At 27.5% G+C, this 23,299-nt stretch overlaps 1 protein-coding gene across 1 annotated transcript in view; it reads left to right on the top strand.

The window, feature by feature from the left end:
- The first annotated feature begins 796 nt into the window (after positions 1 to 796).
- Positions 797 to 23,299, top strand: part of LOC107442186 (guanylate cyclase 32E-like) — a 119,756-nt gene continuing 97,253 nt past the window's right edge. Inside the window, exon 1 of the mRNA XM_071178709.1 lies at positions 797 to 1,020. The gene's annotated coding sequence lies outside the window, so the exon portion shown is untranslated. The remainder of the gene's footprint in view (positions 1,021 to 23,299) is intronic.

The raw sequence follows: 23,299 nt of genomic DNA, 5'->3' as shown, positions 1-23,299 counted from the left end.
TTCGTTATCAGTAATTTTTCAGTTATCAGTTCAGACTTTAAAGTTTCCCCTATTCCACCTACAAGGAAAAGAGGTAAAAGATCCAATTTACTATCATTGAATAGATTTTTAAAAATATTGAATGTGTCTATTTTCACTTTTTCTGCGTATTTTTCGACGTATTTGACTGTTTCCAAGCTTTTTTACACCCTGTATAAAATTTCTTTTTAACCTTTTTATAAATGATTGAAATATTTCATAAATCTTTTCTACACTTTTTGTACACATATTATTGCTTTCAGTTTTAAAATACTACTCATATCTTCAAAATTCTTAAATTGAACAATAATATAAGACCACTAGTGCTTTATAATGCTAAAGGCCTACAAAAACTGCTTGCTTAGAGTTCTGAACAAGCTTATTCAATTTTCGTATAAAATAGAAAAAATTCGCTAATTAAATTCTTATTATATTAAACTTTTGTAATCTTACATCAACTCTTAGGTATTAACTTAATTTTGCCAAGATTAAGAAACTCTTTGTCGAGTATAAAAACTGATTAGATGAATATTAAAAGATTAACATTGTTTCCTGCCAATAGAAACAGAAGAATAAGTTATTTAATCCCTCTGTTGTAGTAAACACACTGAAAGAATTCACAAAATCTCGTATTTTCTTTTCACATCTGAAATCACTTCCTGAAAGTACAACAGGAAATATTATTTATTTATTTAAGAGTTAAGGAGCTTCGTCTTATCAATTTTTAAGGAATGTGTTTATTTATTTAGAATTGTTACATTCACCTCGTATGTTTAATAATTCTTCAAAGACGTGTCAAACTGAATGAATGAAATGCTACGTATACTATTCCTTCTTTCTTTTTTTAATTTAATACTGAAGCTGCAATTGAGAGTAAATTATATTTTTAAAAAATTAATTATTAAGAATCAACTATTTCTAATAGGTGTGCTTTTGTTACTTCAGTAGCTATGAAAATATTTTCAAGCATAGTAATGAGGTTATTATGGAATATTTTTAACTGTGAGTACATTAATTGATGTATAAGAACTATCAAAAAGTGATTATTTTTTAAAAAAAGCTTCTCATCATTTACTCATTTTATTTTTCCCCTAATCCACTAATATTCATATTATTGATTTTTAATGAGCAATAAAACTTAAATAACTTAATTTTTGTCAGTTTAGATTTTAAAAAATGAGTATTATATTTTCAATGCAATTTTTAGTGTTATCAATGTAATTTTTCTTGAAATAATAATCTGCAATATAACTTGCTTATAATTTCAATATAATTTCACTTGTGAAAATTTTTTTTTTCAAAAATTACTCATTATTATGTATATATGCTTAAAGTAAACAAGAAGCAAGAAAAAGTTCGCAATTGAGTTAAAGTTAGTGTAAAGAAAAAATACCATATGAAACAAATCAATAAAAATAAGCTTTAATTTAATTTTAGTTAAGTTAAAAGTTGGAAATGAGATTTTATCTCCATACACATTTGGATGCATTATCGAGAATAGATTGAAATGATAGTAATAATTATGAGTTTTAACCTAACGATACACTTTCACCCCTTTAGGGCTACAATTAAGGACTAGAAATGAAAAATTTTAGCCACATTGTAAAGCTAATTAATACAAACATTTGCAAGAAAATATAAAAAAGAAAACATCTAGTTAAAGAATGACTGCGTAGATTTAAAATTATAAATATGTGTTTCAAACCCCTGTTCTATGAGCACTAAAAAAATCAAAATTGAGCTCAAAAATTTTCCACACACACTTAATAATTAACACGTAAAGTTGAAATAACAATAAATGGTAAAAAATGGTAATAATGGTTGAAATTGAAACTATTGCCAGCAATTGAAACTACTGGTTAGATGCTGTTTTAATGCAGTGCATATATGCTAACATAGGTATAACGGTACTTTCTATAGGCACTAGGGAAATAGGTTTTTTGCGGCCCCTCCGAATGGAACAAACGCTGAAGAAAATGGCAAGATTATGGAAAATTTTAACTACCATGACAGGGCAACACAATCGTGCCAAATTATAATGAAAACATTTAATCTTCATTTTGATGGGATGAGGTTCTAAAAACGTGTTTCACTTAATTTAATAAAGTTAAGCCATTGTGAAAGGCAACAAATAATAAAAAATAAATAAAAAAATTGGAGTGTTTCTTAGCTTTTTCAAATTTGCGGGGGTCTTCCAGTTTTGTACATGATTTCGTAATTTTTAGCAGTAGAGATTTACTCATTATTTAATTTTTTTCACTTAGTCATAGAACGTATATTCAAGTAAACATTAAATATAATTAGCTTGATAATTGATGTTATGATGATAATGCATATTATTGTAATCAGGTTGATCACTTCAAATTAGAATAAATAGAATAACAAATAGCAAGACAAAATTAATAAATTAAAGCATATTTTATAACTTCATGCGTACTTTATGTGTATTTTTATAATAGAAAAGTAAAATTACATTTGAAAGATTGTTAAATTGCTTTACTGGCTCAGAATTTTCATAGACACGAAAATTTTAATAGAAGAAAAATCAAAATTTCACAAACTATGCAATGTATTGTAGTATATAATTACTAGTTTTTAAAGTAAAGGGTTCATTTCCGAATTTAAAAATCAATAAAGAAAATTAGGAGTAAAAATAAAATAAAAACTATATTATTATTTTTATTTTTGTTAAATGAAGAGAATTGAAAAGTTCTATTTAAGTTTTAAAGTTTTTGTAGTAAAAGAACATCAAGAACCAAAGTTTTTATGTGCCAAATAAATATATATTTTTATCTACTTATCAATAAGATTCTTGGAAACGTAGATAAAAGCTTTTTTGTTAGTAACAAAAGCGTAAATTGCTACGTTTCAGGAAACAAATAGAAACGTTTCTGTAGCGTAAATATTTTTGTACGTTACGGAAATAATATATTAAACAGGGTTCTGAAAACCATTAAAGCTATGTGTACTTTAACGCACAGGTAGCTATAAAATAGCATTTTTTTTCCAAACTACTCGCAATAGCCTCAGATTATTGCGCATTACAATATTCTACCAATTCACAGTGTTTTGTATTTAAAAATTCAGCGATTAGATAATAAAATTTCATTAATCCATTTGCAAAAATGAAGATATATACGCGAAAAATAAGGAATTAAAATGTGATAATTATTTTTTATTATCGTAGTTTATTTGCTCCTTGTTATAGTTTAAAGTTTTTGCGATGTTTCAGTTAATCTAAAATTAATTACAGATTAAATTATTTATGATACAATAATTTAAATGAACGCTTTTTAAAAAAACAGTTTTGAGAGTTTTTTTTTTATAAAAAGGTACTTTAAGCTACATAAAAGCTTAGCATCGCCTTAATTTAGAAAGTAAAGCAAATAGAAAAATTAATTTATGCTTTGAAAGCAATCAGATATAGAGAGAAAAAAATTAAATTTGCTTCAATTCGAGGAATTTATTCAAAAAAAATATATGTAAGAGATAAGATATTATAAAAGAAATAATTGTGCTTAAAAAAGATATATCAAGAAACTCGTGCAAAATTTTTGGAAAAAAATTAATTAGTTTTAAATGTTTACAAAATGTTCTAAGAATATGATAGCTTTTTAATAGCTATATATCATTCTTAGAAGAAATATTTGCATCTTAATCATTCAACAAAAAAATAATTAAAGCTGTTTAACTTAATTTTCTTTTTAGTAAATTGTATTTTATCATCATCATAAAATGTTCTTGTATATAACTCTTTATTTAATTATCTCTAATTTTATAATTTTGGATGCTATATTTTAACGATACTACATAATATGTTTGCATTGTTAAAAACATTTAATGAATACAATTTAAGTTTTATATGTAAATTAAATTAGATAAACAAATTGTAATTAGATTTAATAATAAAGATTTTGTTACTAATTAAGATTTAGTTACTAATTACGTTCAATAGTTATATAAAGAAACTTATTTTTTGTCGAACAAGTATATTAATTTTTTTAAATTTTGAATTAGTTCATTTAGTTCACATTTTAGAAAAGAATGCGATTTTGCATAGACTATTTTGATTCAATAATGCTGTATGCACATAGTTTTGAAATTATACCTAAATGAGCTTATTTTTAACGAAAAGAATTTAGAATGGAATAAATCTGCAATTAAACCTGATATTAGTTCAAAAAATGGGATTTTACATTGCTTTGTGTAATTAGTTACAAAACACCCTTTAAGCTAAGCAAATATATTTTTTCAATCTAATTTAGTTCTTCAACTTCAAACTTAAGAAAACAAATCATATTATAAAATTTTGAACATTTGAATTTCATAATGTTAAGCGCTGCAAGTTTAAAAAAACTCACTTTTCACAAAAAAATGCAATTAGAAATACGAAGAATTAGAAATGCAATTAGAAACGAATTTATTTTATCAACTTCCTTTTTTAAGGTTTAACATATACATAATAAGCAGATAAAGTATTTGGGAGTTATTGTTGATAATAAACTGCAGTTTAAGCAGCACATATCTTATGTATCCAGTAAATGTGAAAAACTTCTTCTTGCTTTATTGCGAATTTCAAAAAATACTTATGGGGTTAAAACAGATGTTCTTAAATTAATATATAATCAAGGTATTGTACCACATATTTCATATGCTTCAGGATCTTGGGGAAACTCTTTGAGAAAGAAGATAAGTATTAGAATCCTTAGAAGAACTCAAAGAAGAATTCTTCTACGTATTATTCGGGGATATAGAACTGTTAGTTATGATGCGGTCTTTGTTACCGCTGGTCTTCCGCCTATTGATTTAATTATCTTAAATAATCTTGAATTAAAGGAGAAGATAAAAGACAACGATTGTCTAACTCTGGACGGAAAGCTTCCTATTTCATGTTTGCCCCACCCAGCATGCAGGAAACCTGTTATAATTATTCCTTATGTAAATAGTGTTTTTCATGAATATAAAACTATCTGCTTTACGGATGGTAGTAAGCTTAATGGAAGGGTTGGTCTTGCTTTTGTAATTTATGAAGAAGAAGGTTACTGCCAAGCACCGACTACATAATGAATGTACTGTTTTCCAGGCTAAACTTTTGTGTATAAACCTGGTTGTTAAGTGGATACAAAATTCTTTTAGTGAAAACCAAATTTTTAAATATCTCATTTGTACAGGTTCTCTTTCTTCACTTTTTCTTTTGCGTGACACGACTGAGAAGCTTGTGTTGGAAATTCACTCGATTTTGAACGCTCTTGAAAACGTAACTATTCATTTTTCGTACGTTCGTGGTCATAGCGGTATTTTGGGCAATGAAAGAGCAGACCAATTGGCTAGGGAAGCTACGTGTGGTGAAATAGACTTAAGGGAGTCTGTTCCTGCTTCTCACTGGAAGCGCATCGCTAGAGATAAAATCATTGCGGTCTGGAATGCTGAATTTCTTGCTTCGCCTCGGTCGCTTTGGACGAAAAGGTTCTTTCCATCCATTTTTCACCGTTTGCAATGTAAATTTCTTTGCAACTGATTTTAAATTGACCCAAATTTTAACAAACCATGGAAATTTTAAGAGATATTTATTTCGTTTCCATCTGCAGACCAGTGGAATTTGTGCTTGCGGTGATGCTGATGAAGATGCTGAACATATTCTTCTTCATTGTAGTCTGTATGCGAGTGCCCGAATGAATTTAAAGACTGATTTGAGACGTCTTTCTATTTGTTGGCCACCTGTCTTATCAGAACTGGTCAAAAGTATTGAAAGTCTTGCGGCCTTGCGGAATTTTGTTTTTAATGTAAATTTTTCTTCTTTTTGTTTTCTACTTACAACTGTAAGCCTCATGCTATACTTTGTGGTGCATGAGGAGTTTTAAGTCGTTTAAATAAAACAAAAAAATTTAAAAAAAAACATATACAAAATAAGTTTAACGTATACATAACAAGTTTCATATATACATAGCAGGTTTAACATGTACATAGCAGGTATAACTTATAAATATAGTTTATGAAAGTATGGCAGGTAGAGTTTTTAATGCCATTTTTATTTTCTTTGACATGTTTATATAGAAATTTGTTAGTTATTATTTATAACTGTCTGTTATTAATTCATGATCATGAGTTATTGGATCTTTTATTGCAACTTATAACTAATGAAAATGGTCTATTTTGCTTGAGAGAGTTTTAAGTATGGAAAATAAACCGAACCAAGTTTAAATGCTTCATTTCTTTTTCATTGTTCGAAAAACTATTATCTTCTCAATTTTGACCAGCGAAACAGCTCATGTGATGCAAAAAGTCAAAATTATATTATTGACCATTACTAAATGTTACAAAAGTTAGTTATAAAAAGTTTCAAAAATATAAACAACGTCATTATTTATGTGGCAAAGCTCATAAATATGTGCTATTTTTGCCACTTCAACTTAATTATTTCTAAACAGTTTCTTACAGTTTTAAGATAGCACTTAAATATCGCACATATATTCTAAAAATAACATTCCAGAAATATTTCATCTTTAACCAAAATAAAATCTTTACGAGATTGTGTGCCAGAAGGAATGTATAAATCAAAAGGTGTTTAAAGTATCAACAAAACTGAGTAACAAACAATATAGAAATAAATAAAAATAAGTAAAGAAAATTTTTGTTTTTCAGAAAGAAATGAATTTGAGATGAAATACCTCTGAGATCCCATGAAATTCAGTAGTACTAGTAACCTTCAAGTAAAGGGTTATGATCAGTAAATGTAGTGGAAGAAAAACCATTATTTTACCATTTTATTACGAATCCAAAGACATTTATTTTTTCTTTTTGATGAAAAGATATATGAACAAGAATTCCATATGTAATTTCCTTTGAGAAAATTCTTTTTCCCTTTCCCCAAGTATTTTTTTAAAAGTAGTAAGTCTAGCTTATTTCTATTAAATTTTATAAATGAAATGTAATACTTTTTGCTTTATAAAATAGTCTTTTGTTCAATAATTTTTGTTTGAAGGAATAAAATGCATTCTTTTAAAACTATGAACACAACTTTGAAGTTTTATATCTTCTATTTGGATGTCGTATGATATTATTTTACTTATGAGATGTTTTTCCCCAAAAATACTTCCATGTATTCTGTGCAATTTATTTATATTCTTGTTTGGCGTGAATTTATTTCTTCGCCAAAGCTGACTTGATAACTTAATTTAAATTCAACATAACTCACATATATTTGGCGATATCATGAGGGGAACGTTTCGTTTTGCCTTTACAATTTTCTTTTCCTTCAATGATGTGTAAGTTTGATGTTTATAATAAACATATTTGTTGAAATAACTGAAGAATTTGAAATAATGTTTTTCAGAAGTTTACTTTTGTGTAAAAGTAAACATAAATTCATAATTTAAAGCACGATTTTTCTGTTTTTTCCATCTTGTATGGCTGTAAATTTTCTGTATAAATTTTTGCCATTCTTGAATTATGTTCACACAGAGAAAATAAACTCTGGTGAAATTACCGTAATGTATGGTAATGACATTCTGGTAAAAAAAAACATAATTCTGATTAATAAAAATAAAATATACAATATTTAAAACATTCATTTGGTAACTATATTAACGGGTTGCCAGAAATTCTGATTTTTAAAATTATAGTTCTGATTACTACAGATTTAGTACAAATTACAAAATTGAAAACTAAACTTAACCTAATAATGTTTTTTTATATCATGCTCTAAGGTATCATAATCAATTACCAAATTTTACCACATTTATTAAATTTTATCACACATTATGAAACCGTATTTTGTTGTTATTTTATCAAAATCATTACTTAAGTGCTACGGTAAAAATTACCGTATTTTTTGGTGTGCCCATAGAGCCAGAAACACGGTAAAATTTACCATATTCTGGAAGATTTGATCATACTTTTTTTCTCAATGCATGTTTCATGTTTTTTAAATTTCGAAACTGAATAAATTTAAAAGGAAAAGTAAGCGTGTTGTACGAACATAAAAGTGCTGATAACTCCTTTTTTCAATAAGATGAATTACTCAACTACTCAAATGAAGCCTTCATTTAGTTTATTTAAATTTACAATTAAACTTCAATCAATTTTACGATTAATGTCTTAATTGAATCTTATGTCTATGGATTTTGATGGAATTATAATCAAAAACATGTGACTCTATAATTATATTTCTAAAAATCACAGTCGTATTTTTTACTTTAGCCTCGTGATATTCATGAATTAGAAACGAACTATTTGCTGTCGAGACGAGAAATCATAATCCTTTATAATCCAACGGAATCAAAATTCTATATAATTAAGGCTATATATTACTTATTTTAACTATATATTATTTTTTTAATTACACTTATTTGTATTTATTCTGAAGTAATTCTACTCTTCTGTAGCAAATTGAAATTGAGATTGTATACTATACCTATAAAAAATTATCCCGGAGATTTGTCTACATTTTCAGAAACTTTAAAACAAATTCGTTAATAATGATGCACGTACGTAAGCCTCTTTTAATTAAAATGTAGAGTATGTTTTTTAAATTCTATAAGAAACTATTCTACTTTAAGTGAGTAATAATCCTTTTCTATCGTGCATTTGTTCAAATAGTGGTTATTTTGGTAGAGACTTGTATTCTGCTGACTTTTCACGGAATATATAAATAATTACGTGCGGTAAGAAGATTTAAAGTTGTGAAGCACAGCTGAAAACTCCTGAAAAATCACGTGATAAAACTCTAGTTATAAAAAATTTTCAATATTTTTTTTCAAACACTCCGCTAATAGAAATTTCAGAGCATCCATATAAATTCCAACATTTTTACATGAAAGTATTAGCTCTCTATAGTATTAGAGCTTTGTATGAAGAAATTTAATTTTAAGACAGTTCTTTATGTAAAATAAAATGCATTTTGAAAATTCTAGAGTTTTTTTTTTCACTTAAAAAATTTATATTTTTCATTAACAGTAATTTTTTTTTACTTATTTGATGTTTTCTAAAATGCGTCCCAAAAGTCATTAACAAATGAATTTTGTGCCATTTTTGCAGTGAAATGATATCAATGAAAAAAATAAAACTGCGGCAGAGCTGAGACTTCAAAGTTATTAAAATTGAGAGTTAAAATTGTTGTGAAATACTTTGATCCTTGCTGAGTTATTCCCAGTTCCTATATTTTTGCGTTGTGGTGATCAAAAAAGACGCCCGGTGGCTAAGCGGTAACGCTTCGCTCTGTCATGCCACAGGTCCCTAGTTCGATCCTCGGGCCGGGCAAGGTTGACTCAGCCTTTCATCCCTTCAGTGGGTCAATAAATGAGTACCAAGCATGCTTGGGAACTAAATACTGGGGGTTCTGCGTTCGGCTGACCACCTGATCCACTGGCTGACCACCAGAACATCTGCTCCTGCACTCCAGAACAACTTTACAACAATGTTAACCGTTATTTTCTTTAAAAAAAGCTTAAAAGCCTTAAACGAAAATCTTTATACCTACTTGCACAGGCCAGGAAATAACAGTTTAACAGTGAAACTTCATACCACACTAGTATTTTGAACTATAATACTGTGGATATTCGCCGAAAACATGAATAGATTCTTTTTAAAACCATTCATCCACCACCAAGAATTGCTAATTTTCGCCATAATACGGTTCAACTTTGCATCATATTAAAATTGAATGATGTTGTGGTTCAATAACCTTGATTATTTCTAATTTCTTTTGTTACATGGTCGATCAATCAATCGAAAGCCTATAAAATAAAGATCAAGCACGAGATTAATAAATTTTTTTACAATCATGCAAAATTATTTTTTATTTAAACTGGAAAAAACTCACATAAAATTACAATTTCTTTCGAAAAAATTGAAATTTCAAAAAAAAAAGTATAGTTAATTTTAGAAATCCATATTTTTCCTTTAAGCACGTCAAATTCCAGCTCTCTTGTTGCATTTCTGTGAGCTACAGAGATGCCTACGTGGTTCTTTTTTATACAAGTTCACCAGTTAACGAACTAAATGTAGAACACTATCTCCTTACCATCGTTTACTCCATGCGTAAAGTTGAACACCCAAAACAGCGTTGACTTACGATTTTTTAATATGAAGATATAGGATAAAAAAATACTATATAATAATAAAAATATGTAAGAAAATTAAAAATTATCAGGAAGGTAATAAACATAAATTATTTTTGAAAAATAACTTTAATTAAATTATAAACGGGCTTTAAAAACAATTATAAACGAGTAAAGACATATACTGTTCGAAAGAATAGAAAATTTAACGGTTTCTCTACCTTGTAGTTCACACCATAATTAATTTTTATGAAGTGAATGAACACAAATTATTTAAGAATATGTATTATTCTGTTTGAAAACACATATAACAAAATCAAATGAATAATTTTTCATTAAAATGATAACAGTTTTCAGAATTCATTAAAAAACGGATTTAGGTTAAACAAGTAACATTTCTTAACTACTATCATAATGAAAAATTTATAAGGTAATTAGTATCTCTTATACACATATTCATTAATATTTAAAAATTTTGGGTTGAAGTAAGATTACAAATAAAAAGAATGTGACGTGAAGTTAATTAAAATTGTGTTCTTGTGGTATATGGAATTATTTCATTTATCACACCTGCAAGTTAAGTTTTTTGAAACATATGAAATAAAATTTGTTATTTAAGACAAACAACAATGAATTCAATATTAAAATTAGATTTCTCAATTCCTAAAAATATTACTATTACATATAGCTTTATATATATATTAACAATAACTAGTTTTAAATAAAATTCTAAATTTTAACGGTTATAATATTTCAAAAACGTGATTAAAGCGCAAATAATGGTTAGAAAAATCATTAATTAAACTATTATAATTTTTCAAAAACGTAAATATAGCACAAATAAAGAATAGAAAGTTATTAATTAAATTATCATAATTTTTCAAAAACTTGACCAAAGTACAAATACGAGGGTTGCTATTTATATTTCTGGCCTTGGCAACAGTAAGTGTTGCTAGGCGACCGCAGACGATTTTAATCGAAAGTTTGATATTTTTAAACATAAATTCAGCAGACGATTTACCATTATAGCTTCATTTGTATTGTTGATAGTAAATTGAAAAGTTCTTCTCTTTCAAAAAATGGAATTGAATCGTGAACATTTTCGTGCCATTATTTTTCATAACTTTCGACGTGGATTGTCAAGACAAGAGTGCTTCGATGAACTTAATTCTTTATTCAGCGATAAAGCGCCATCCTACAGCACTGTAAAAAATTGGTATAACGAATTTAATCGTGGTCGATGTTCGATCCAGGACGAATCCCGTGCAGGTCGTCCAAAATCCGTTGTTGTGCCAGAAAAGATCGATGCTGTGCGTGAACTGATAAAGCAAGATCGTCATGTGACATACCGTGAGATAGAGGCGTCTTTGGACATTAGTATGACTAGCATCAATAAAATATTGCATGAACATTTGAGCGTAAAAAAAATTTGTTCGCGTTGGATCCCGCATAATCTGACAAACGCTCAAAAAAAGGCTCGTGTCGATTGGTGCAAGGAAATGTTGGAAAAATACGTTCAAGGTACATCAAAGGCTGTGTATAACATCTACACAGGTGACGAATCATGGATCTATGCATATGAGCCGGAAACAAAACAGCAATCAACTGTATGGGTCTTCCAAGACGAGGCAAAACCAACAAAAGTTGTTCGAGGAAGAAGCACATCGAAACAAATGATTGCCTGTTTCTTCGGCATTAACGGTCATGTGGCAACAGTGGCGTTAGAGCAACGCAGGACGGTCAATTCTGAATGGTACACGACCATTTGTTTGCCAGAAGTCATCGGAGAAATTCGAAAAAAGCAGAAGAACAGGCGAATCATTCTTCATCATGACAATGCGAGCTCTCACACATCGACTCAAACAAAGGCATTTCTGACGGAGCGAAAGATCGAACTGATGGGTCATCCGCCGTACAGCCCTGATTTGGCACCCAATGACTTCTTCTTATTCCCACACATCAAAAATAAATTACGTGGACAACGATTTTCGACCCCCGAAGAAGCGGTTGATGCATTCAAAACGCATGTTTTGGAGTTACCTCAATCGGACTGGAAAAAGTGCTTTGAAAATTGGTTCAAACGCATGCAAAAGTGTATTGATCATCACGGAGAATATTTTGAAAAACAATAAAACCAATTTCGATCCTACATGTTTGTTTTTTCATTATTAGGCCGGAAATATAAATAGCAACCCTCGTAAAGATTAGAACGATCATTAAATAAACTATTAGAATTTTTTAAAAACGTTTGTAAAGCTCAAATATGGTTAGACAGATCATTAACTAAATTATTGTAATATTTTAAAAACTTGAATGGATTACAGAAAAAGTTTGGAGAGATCATTAACTAAATTATTATAATTTTTCAAAAACGTAAATAAAGCACAAATAAAAAGTAGGAAGATGATTAACTGAATTATTATAATTTTCCAAAACTGTGAATAAAGCCTAAATCAAGGTTAAAAAGATAAATTAGAAGAATTTTGTTTCAAAAACATGAGTAAAGCCCAAATAAAGATTTGAAAGATTATTAACTAAATTATTAGAATTTTTCAAAACGTGAATGAAGCTCAAATAAAGGTCAGGAAGATCATTAACAAAATTATTATTCTTCAAAAATGTAAAGGAGGCAGAAATAAAGGTTACAGAGATCATTAACTAAATTTGTAAAATTTTCAAAAACGTGAATCAAGCACATATAAAGGTTAATGATATTTTTAATATCCCATCCTTTTCCCCAATGTTTATGTGTCTAATTTCATTTCTACATATCGCATTCTAGCCTACTAACACTTCTCATTCACTTCGCTTCTCCCGACTTTGTTTAAGCTTCCTTCCCATTGTTTTACTTCTCTATTCTTTGTTTTCTATTTTGTTTAAGCCTGCTTCTTTTCTTTTACTCACTTTGCATTTGTTTCTCCCTTTACTTTTTTATGATTATTTTGTGTTTAGTGTATAAGAATCAATTAAATTTATTCTTATTTATTGGAACAGAACTAAAAGTATGTTCATTTCTGTAACTTCATTTCTAATTTTTTCATTTTGTTTTGCTTTATTCTCACTGGCCCCATACGATCCAGAATTTGAATATCTATATTTTTCCTACTAACATTTAAAATCAATTCTTTGAACTATCAAGATGAGTCTTCAGTACGTGAATTTTATTCTTATAATAAAAATTATTTAGGGGGATAATTTTTTGAGCTCACTGTAAATTTTATTGCCTCTACACTTATGAGAATTTTGAAATAACAAAAACAAATTCTTGCACTTATCCCTAATTTGAATTGAAACTACAAGTATTACAAACATAATTAGATTTGAAAGGCACTTTCAACTAACTATTTTATTTAATAATATTGTAAATATTTAGCGCATTCAAAAATTTTTACGATTGTGTGTAAATATAAAAAAAGCGTTATGATAAGACGCAATCACAATAATATTTTAAATAGCAGTAATCCAATTTATTTGTGCTGTAATATTTTTAAAAAAATTAAACACCCAGTATATTTTTTAATCTAGTGATCAGATCTTCACATTATAGGCCTCAATCGTAATGATTTAAAAGATTCTTATCAAGTATGTTAATTAACTAGTGCAAACAATATTTTAAATCACAAAATCAGACACAACAATGCACTAGTAACATGTAATTTTTGACGGTTTTATATTCCTGACCCTCGAAATCTGGGAAATTTGGTTCCAATAATGAAAGCAGGGAAGAAGTTGAAAAATTGGACTTTTTAATGTTAATTTTATTTTTCGCGCATTTCGCTATATCTCGAGAACTATTTAAGAAAAGCGAAAAAAAATTTTGCTCGTGAATTTAAAATTCGTACATGAAATTATAATTTCATGTAAATTATTTCTTATTTTTATTTTTTTTAATTTATAATAATCGGAATAATTTTGATTTGTAAAGTATTTAAATTCTTACATAATTTAAAAAAAGATAATTTTCTACGGCAAAATACAAAATTTAAATGAATTCAGTAAATATTTTTTTTAGAAATTGAATTTTAAATCTACGATATTTTCAACTAGCATATTAAAGGTCAATCCTTTTAATCTGTAAGATTGAGTTCTTGCACTTGATAATCCGATCATTTAATCAAAAGTTACACAAGGTGTTGCAGGTATTCTTTCTTTTTTTCGTGCGCTGTAAGATAATTTTCCATAATTTTCATGAAATTTTGGATGACATTTTATTAGCTACTTATTTCTATTTATATTTATGAGGCCGAAATTTAGAAAGATTTTTGTACAATCCATATTTTCATGTCTCATAAATCGTTAATTTCGTATTTAAATTTTTTGAGCTGCTAAAAAAATTTATAAACCAGTTTTTATAGTCTATATAAACTGAAGAGTGCATAATTAATCGTTTTTAACACAGTTGGTATCAGTTACAAGATTTAACGCTTTTAAGCAATTTAAAAGATTTATAGTGGTCATTTTGTATTTTAATTTTTTTTTTAATTATCTTATTTGCTTTATCTTATTTTCTTATCTTATTAGTTATTTCTTTTAGGTTCAATAATCCATAAAAATATTTTGAACCAAAGGGAGTGATAATAATTATATAATAAATAACATAACTGAAAATTTGCAAAGGCAGCTATTGAATTTTAGGCTATGTGTTTATTAATTAGATCACCGATAAAATTACTCAATTAAACTAGTACATCCTTAATAGTTTTTGTAAGTTTGTATTAATTTTGTATATCTATTGTCCAAATAAACATAAAAATATACAATAAAACATAACGTAAGATTTGCACAAACACTTAGTAATGTTTAAAGTTGCTATTTATTGTAATTGTATTCAATTAATCTATCTTGCGTGTCATAATTTCGTGATTGTATTCAATTAATGTATCTTAAATGGTGTTTTGTAAGTTTCTCTTACTTTTATTTACATATTTTTGTATTATACAGCGTAATTAAAGTAATCTCTACGAATTGAAAACATAATATAAGAACTGCATTTCACTAAAATAGTTATTTATTGTTAGATAGTCAATCAAAATTATCTAATTTTATTTAATTGAAGTTTCTTTCAAAGTTTTTCTGCAATTTTGTATAAATTTTATTTACCTATTGCCAAACTATCTGCATAATTATTGTAAATTTGTAACCTCCACGACCTACCACAAGACGTAAAACATTAAGAAATTATTGAATAATTATATTCTTTAACAAAAAATGCAATGACATTTGATTCATTAATGGATTACTTTCCCAGTATTTAACATATTTCTTCCTAACATACCGATGAATTTATTTTGTATTGATTTTTTTATTCGGTCGAAAATGCAGCAAATCTATTAACACGGCCTATTACTGCAACCTTTTTCTGAACTTTGATATATTTCCCGATTATTAAAAATTGAAAAGTGCTTTTTCACTTATAATCTATAATTCATTTTCCCTGATTATCGGCAATTAAAAATGCATGGTTTCATAAATTATATGACCTATATACATGCGAAGTAAAATTATCTATTACTAAATTAAAAGTATTTGAAATTGATATTCTAATACCAGTGCTAAATAGACGAAGATTCTTTTCAATATCATTCAGTCTTGGTTTGAAAATATAATAGGACCCTGACTATATGAAGTAATTGGGACCGTAAAATCTTCGGATAATCGAGATGATCAAATTACAGAAGTGAAAACGTTTTTATATTTATACATCAATAAAATGTGAAAAACGATTTTTTTTTAATGATAACAACATATATTATAACAATTTAATTTTAAAATGAAATTTAAAAAGTGTTTTTTATCATACAGATATAAAAGATATTTTATATTAAAACTCACTTGCACGATTGCTCATGTAGCTACGTACTAATTTATTTTCATTATATTTTCTTGAATAAACCATTTGTGCAAAGAAGAATTGAATTATTGAGTCATAGTTTATTTCCTTAGTTTATAATCCTTTTAAGCTTTATGAGGTTTTCTTCCAATTTCATTTGCACTGAAATATTATATTTTCCTTGTATTGATAACAATAAGATTCCTCTTAGTAGAAGTAGAAGTCCTTATAGTTAAAATAAACTACACTAGTAATAATAAAAAAATGAAACAATGGGAATTACAAGTTTCGAAGATTTCTCTAAGCTAAAATAAAGCAAGAAGTTAATAAAACGTTTATTTATTATCCTGATGTATTGAATTTAAGTAGCATATTATTGAAATTGAAAAAGTAAAAGAAGCTACGTGTGTTAGCTAAAAAATAACTGTAAAGCACTTTACGATCGACTTTTGTTAACTGAGGAATTCAGAGGAAAGAAATTAGGATATTCAAAACTTAATTGTATTTATGCACAAAAAGAATATTATGATTGCAGTGATTTTTTCACAGTTCTAAATTTTTTACTAGTTAAACATTTCATAACAGAAACAATAAAAATAATATGGGATTTAAAAAAGGAAACAATGAAATTTTCCAGTTAACAAATTCTAACAGTTTTTACAAAACTGTAATGTCATTGTTTAAAGAATAACCAGTTAGAATTTACAAAGCTGAAATATAGTAAAGAAAAGTAACATTTCAACTGACTTTATGTAATTGAAAACTTCACACTTTTCTTCAGTGTCATTACCATTTTCTGTGCAATCAGAAATGGGCAGAAATATCAATAATGCATTAGGTTCTGACTTAATTACCAAATGCAATAGCTAAGCTCATTATTTTACTACGCTCATTTTATTGGACTTTAAAGAATGGAACAAGTATTTAACAAACTTTCTCCTCTGGTGAGATAATTTTTAACTAGGTATTTAGTTAGCAGGAGAATTGCTAAATTTAAGAGCAGGCGTTTTTCATTCAGGCGTTTTTGAATAAGTCTTGTTCTTAAAGGAATGCAAAAAAACTTGTTTTAAAGCATACTTTGTTTCAAAAAGATTTCTCTTCAAGAAAATTATTTTTCTCTTGGGAAAAGAGCATCTTATATTTTTGATAGTCGTAAGTAATTTATTTAACAATATGAGTAGAATAAAAAAAAATGAGATAAATGTGTCAATTATCCAATAATTTTTATGTAGGAACAATTTATAGGTCAATGAAAATTTGCAAGAACTTTATTAATTTTTTTAATCCTTGATGTATTTTGTGAGCGCTTGCAGTCCACACTAAAATATATTTAAGCCACTATGTATGAATCATCAATCATATTTAATGCTTGAATAAAATTATTTTCCACATAAGTTTAGATTCACAATTAATTTTCTAATTTTTATAAGACCAATGGATGTATTAACTACGATTACTAGAAATTGTGACTTAAACAGATTTGGCTATGATTTAAGGGGACCTTAATTATACACGTAGAAGAAAATTCTTATAAAATTACAGTACTGTTTGGTAATGACATTTTCGGTATAAAAAAAAAAGAAAATAAGCATAATTCTGGTTAATGAAAGCAAAATATTCAAGCCATTCATGTGGTAATTTTTCCATTTATATGGTAACAGTTTATTCTGGCTTTCGAAATTAGAGTTTTTATTATCACACATTTAACAAAAAATACATAAATGAAAAGTAAATTTAACCGAATACATGGTTTTTATGCCTTGTTTTAAGGTATTGTAATAAAATCATCAAATTTTTGTCACACATTAAAAATCATATTTAATTATTAATTTTACAGAAATCATTGTCAAATCTCTTCTATAAAAATTGTAAAGCTTTTTGGTGCTGCCATTAAGCTAGAAACAGGGTAAATTTTACAATATTATGATAGTTTTGACCATAGCTTTTTTCTTAGTGCAAATCAATGTATTTTTCTCTTTTAAAGAATCTTATAAATGTAATTCCTATGCTCTATACTATCATTTCAATATTATTCCAACGAGTTTTTTCATGTTTCTATAAGCATGACGGTAATTAATATACTCTTAGTTAAGTAAAGTACAATCTACAGCGTGTACAAAAGGAAGTGAAATAATTAAATATCTCGAAAAACATGTTTCGAAAAAAAATGTAATTGTACACGAGTAAAATAGTTTGAAAAGATTCATACAATGATACTAAATCTGATTCTTCTTCCTCTGGGAATCGGGCATGGGGCAATCTTATAAAGGTTTTTTTTTAATTTCTAATGGCGATTTGGATTTTTGAAAAATACCCCATTTTTTACTATACGGCTTTGCATTTTAGCACACATAAGACGCTGTAATCTGTGAAAGACAAAGATGGCGTGCAATTTGCATTAATCTTTTTTTCTATATAACCATCGTTGAACAGCTGATCCAATTTTTGAGTTTACGACTACTAATGTTCAGCTACGTAGCCTTGTAGTTTTGAATCCAAACTAGAAGACAAGGGAGATCCTGGATCAAGAATTGGGAGAAATTTGCCTTTGTGGAGCTTTTTTTTATTGAACTAATCCGCATTTGAGTTATATGGCGAAGAAGACCACGAGAAACTCTCACGGTTAGCTTGACAGTTAGGAGACTCTAACCCATGATCCGTCTACCACTGAGGGTATTTCACGTCAGCACTGTTGTAGGTGCAGAATGCAAAATGCAAAATTCGCATCGCTTAGCCATCGCCGAAACTCGAACCAGGTTCACCTCATCGGAAGGCGAATGCTCAATCCCCTGAGCCATCGTGGCTCAATTGCATTAATCGGAAATATCTCACGAAATACATTCTTGATCGAAAAATGAAAAATAGATATGTCTGACATTTTGAAGGGAAAAAAACTGTCCAATAACGCCAAACTTGGCTGTACCTCTTAGAAATCGCTTTAATCTCAAGTTTATTATAAAAGAATTTTTCATGAAGAGGAAACGAAGAAAATTGTTGAAAATTCTGGGGAGAAAAATGAAAAAAAAGTTGAAAGAATTCAGGGAAAATTCAAAAAAAGATGCAATTTAGGTGATTAAAGAGGGTTCTCTTCTAAGAATTGATTAACAAATTTGTCGATTATTTTTGGCTAAAGGATTCTTTCATTTTTTTTAATTATGCAGATGAATGCAGTAAAACAAATATAAACGAAGTCCTTAAATTTATTATCATCTTACCGTTTAAAGTTTCCCACTAATTAAAATTGAAAAATTTAATTATCATTTTTTACATTTTCGGATAAAAACAATTTATTTCCCAACAATGATATGAAAAGTCTGTTAAATTATTAATTCTGAATAAACTTCCCGGAAATCAACTAGGACAGTGTTTACTATCATGCAACTGACGATGACAAGTTTTCAATTATTTTTGTGAATTTAATATGAATAGAAATTTTTTTTTCTTAACAAGAAATTGTCTGTGCCTATCAAATAAATATAGCATCAATTATTGATGCATAAAATAAGCTTGTAATTAAAAGATGAAAAACAATTTAACTCCCTACCATTCACTTTTTCAGAGATAATTATCCTGCAGAAAAATATGTAAAATTATACAAAAAGTTTATTGATGGCGGTGGGTTAATAGATTTATTAAATATATGTATATTAGTTATTAGATAAACATTTTCAACGAATCTAAAGTTTACAGTTTGAAGCCCTGTTTGTTTACTGTCGCGAATTAAGTTTTATTTTTAGATAATTTCCAGAATACCTGCTCACTTCTTCCAATACATTGAATTCGAAGAAAAAAGCCGTGAACTTGTTTTAAAAAATGTACATTTTTTACATTTTCTGAATAAATTTACATCAATTGTTTTCTTAATTAATGTCGTTTTATTGTAAACATCTTCTTATTTTCTATTTAGAATTTAAATGACCATTTTTTTATTATGATTTGATTAGCTAAAAATAAAAATACAGCTGTTTGTTGTACTGGAAAATGCTTCTTAAAGCGTAAGATTTTAATCCTTGGAAAATAAATACATCAAGTAAGGATGTGTATGCATCTAAAGCTAGTAATTCCTTTAAAATAATAAATAAAAGTTATTAATTAAAAAAAGGGAGAAAAACGAAGAGAAATGTTCGGCATTTTTGGGATTCTATTTTCATGTTTATGAGAATTAAGCTTGCAACATCAGAGACTTAAATCAATATTCACAATTGCTTTAGCCTCACAAAATTACTGCGTTAATTTGATTTTATATAAAATTGAATTAAAATTATTATTTTAAATAATCTTCATAAACTACCAACTTCTTATTGAAACATACTCTTCCTACATTTCCCAGTCGTTCCCCGTTCACTTAGTCGCATTAGAGAAAATGATAGTTAAGACAGCGTGTGCAGGGTACAAAAAAAAAGAAGGAAGAAACGGACAACCCTCACCCTGAATAACTCTTGATCTTAATAATCGGATCTTCATGTTTTAAGACTCAATCTTAATGATTTGTGGTAGTGACCTCGAATATGCTAATTAATCAGTGCTTGACGATACTTTAAGTTACAAAATCAGATATAAAAGGTCAATTTTCTGAATAAACATACCTTTTTTCTCCGACTGATATTGATTTTTGATCCCAAACATATAGAGGGTAGCCGCAATCGGGAAATATGGTCCTCGATCGAGAACTTTTTAAGCGAATTGAAACATTTTTGCACACAATTATAAAATTCGTATATCCAAAGATTGATTTGTAAGATATTTAATTTTTGTATCATTTTAAAGAAGGCCATTTTAAAAAGCTAAATACAAAATTTCAGCGAAATCGGTCGAATATCGGTCCTGAGGTATCGAATTTTAAAAATACGTCTTTTTTGCGGATTTTCATTACCCTGTAAGTGGAAAGCGGGCGTGTGTCAGATTATCTCCAGGTTTTATCAGTAAATTAATTTTAAACAAGTACTTTTCATTCCGCCATCCTCTCTAGTGACTTGTGAGATTTAGTTAAGGGGTTCTTACTTGCTTAAATATCAATTTTCGACCCCCTATGTGCATTCTTTTTAAAATTATTTATGCCCGGAATTTTTAATATGTTAAACATGTTTCGTATTAGTTATAAAACGGAATAAATTCCAATAATTTTAATATAGGATGCTGTACATATCACTAAATAAAATACATTATTAAAATAACTTTGAATATAAAAAATAGCTAAATAATGCTTAACAAATATAGAGAAACAGATTTAATACTTTAAACTCAAGCGTTTATAAAATATGTTCATAAAACATTGAAACTATTATCCCATAAGACTGCTTATTAATAATTCACTAAGTGATCAAAATAGGACTTACATTCTTCTGCATGTAATACCATAAATATTTATATATTTAAATACAATAACTATTTATGTATTTAATATCCTCCGAATACAAATGGTTAATTCAATTTCTAAATGCGTTATAATGTGTTCCATTTTCATTTCTGCTTAGCTTATATCATATTGCAAATCTAAGATATTTTCTGTGAGAGTATTTTAACAAACAATTTTAAAATATTGAAATATTTAGTTAATGAAATCTAAAATGATATCTGGCAAATTTTTTACAGCAAGTAAACTTAATATTTGATCAAAGCGAAATATTTATTGTTGAAATTATATTTCTCAAGTAAATTTTAAGTGACATTTTTGAAAAGCTTTTACAATAATCATAATTTTAAATTTTCATAAATTTTATACGATATGTTTAAATGTGAAGCTATTTACATTAAAGGAGAGATTTTAAACTGTCTCTTAAAAAATAGAGTCTTATTAACTTAGAGCTATGTGTTTAGTATTATGACCACATAAAAAATTGCTTTGGAGCTTAAAAATGTAATCAGATTTACGCTATTTTGTTTATACAATTCCCAATAGACAGTGAAGATAGTTTTGTGCTCTAATACACGAAAATAAAACTATATAAAATTCATTATTTTTTCATACATGAATAGAAAAGCAATAAAGAAAAATGGTAAAGACAATGTTGTTTTACCGGATATGAAGAGAAATAGTAAAAAAATATTTTGTTTTCTTTTAAGTGAAGAGAGATTGTGAAAACTAATGCAGAAGAAGAATGATCTCAGCTGACATAAAAAAAGCATTTTCTTAAAATAGATACAATTTTAAGTTCAATTAGTCTTTATTTAAAACAACTTTCAATAGAATTTTCAAGAAAACGTGAAATGTCCCATTATTATTTAAAAGTATGATGATTCGCTCTTTTAAAACTAGACTATTAATTGCAAATAAAACCATTAATTTTAATCTAAATACTTCATGATTAATAATTTTAGTTTTGAACTACCTGATAAAATCGAGTTTTTTAAAGAAAAACTATTAATTATCATTAAAACCATTAATTTTCATCTAATTACTTCATAATTAGTAATTTTAGCCCTAAACTGAATGATACAATTGAGTTTTAAAATGTACAATATAATGGTACTATCTATAAAATTTTAAGTTGCTGCTGATCAATTATCATGAATCTATCTTTGGCACTGCTATTATTTAATCCTTTTTCTAAATAAACTGATATGGTACTGCAAATAAGTTAAAAAATGAAAAGTAAAAGTTTTTTGAATCACTACTAAATGCTTTGCGCCAAATTGTTAATATTAGACAATACTAAAGAATAATAATTTAATTCAACTTAAGACAGGCTGGTACTTAAAGTGTCATTGAAATCGTTTGTTACATAGTTCTATTTTTACATTTAAAATTTCAAACTCTACTATTTTTATTATAGTTAAATTTTAAAATAAAGTTAATAAATTTCAAAACTATTCTAGAGATTTCTTTTCTTCTTTGTGCTCATCTTTTACCCCTATAACCAAAAAAAATTAAGAACAAGAATAACAGAAATTCAAACTCATGAACAATTGGATACCTGTAAGTGACATCATCGTAAATAAATCATGATATTTGTCGATTTAAAAACCAATCAGGTTCGACACACAAGCGTGACGTCACTTACAGGTATCCAATTAAATCTGATTTAAATCACATGGTTAGGCATAATCACTTCACATCTTCTCGAAATGCTGAACCCAATTCTTATGGATGGTTACTAAAGGAGGCTTCTGTTAAAAGTTGTTAAATTCTTTTTATGTACGCTAAAAGCTAACTTTTGGTTTCTTTTAAAACTGCCGAGTTGCCGTGGCAACGGTTTCCTTTCGTGGAACAAGAAATGAACGTCTTAAAATTATTATGTAAATAGAATGCTGTTATTTTTTACTAAAAGTTGGAGTCATTTTTATTATTTAGAGTAGAAGATAGAATATTTTACTTTCTGATAAAGTCTTGTAACAGCTTCAATGACTTTGTTTCACGAGTGGCACATGAAATAAATTAATTTATGTGTAATAT

Source organism: Parasteatoda tepidariorum, chromosome 3 (genome assembly GCF_043381705.1).
Source record: "Parasteatoda tepidariorum isolate YZ-2023 chromosome 3, CAS_Ptep_4.0, whole genome shotgun sequence".
Taxonomy (NCBI): Eukaryota; Metazoa; Arthropoda; class Arachnida; order Araneae; family Theridiidae; genus Parasteatoda; species Parasteatoda tepidariorum.
Note: the sequence above shows the minus strand (reverse complement) of the source record. Positions and strands in the feature narration are given on the sequence as shown.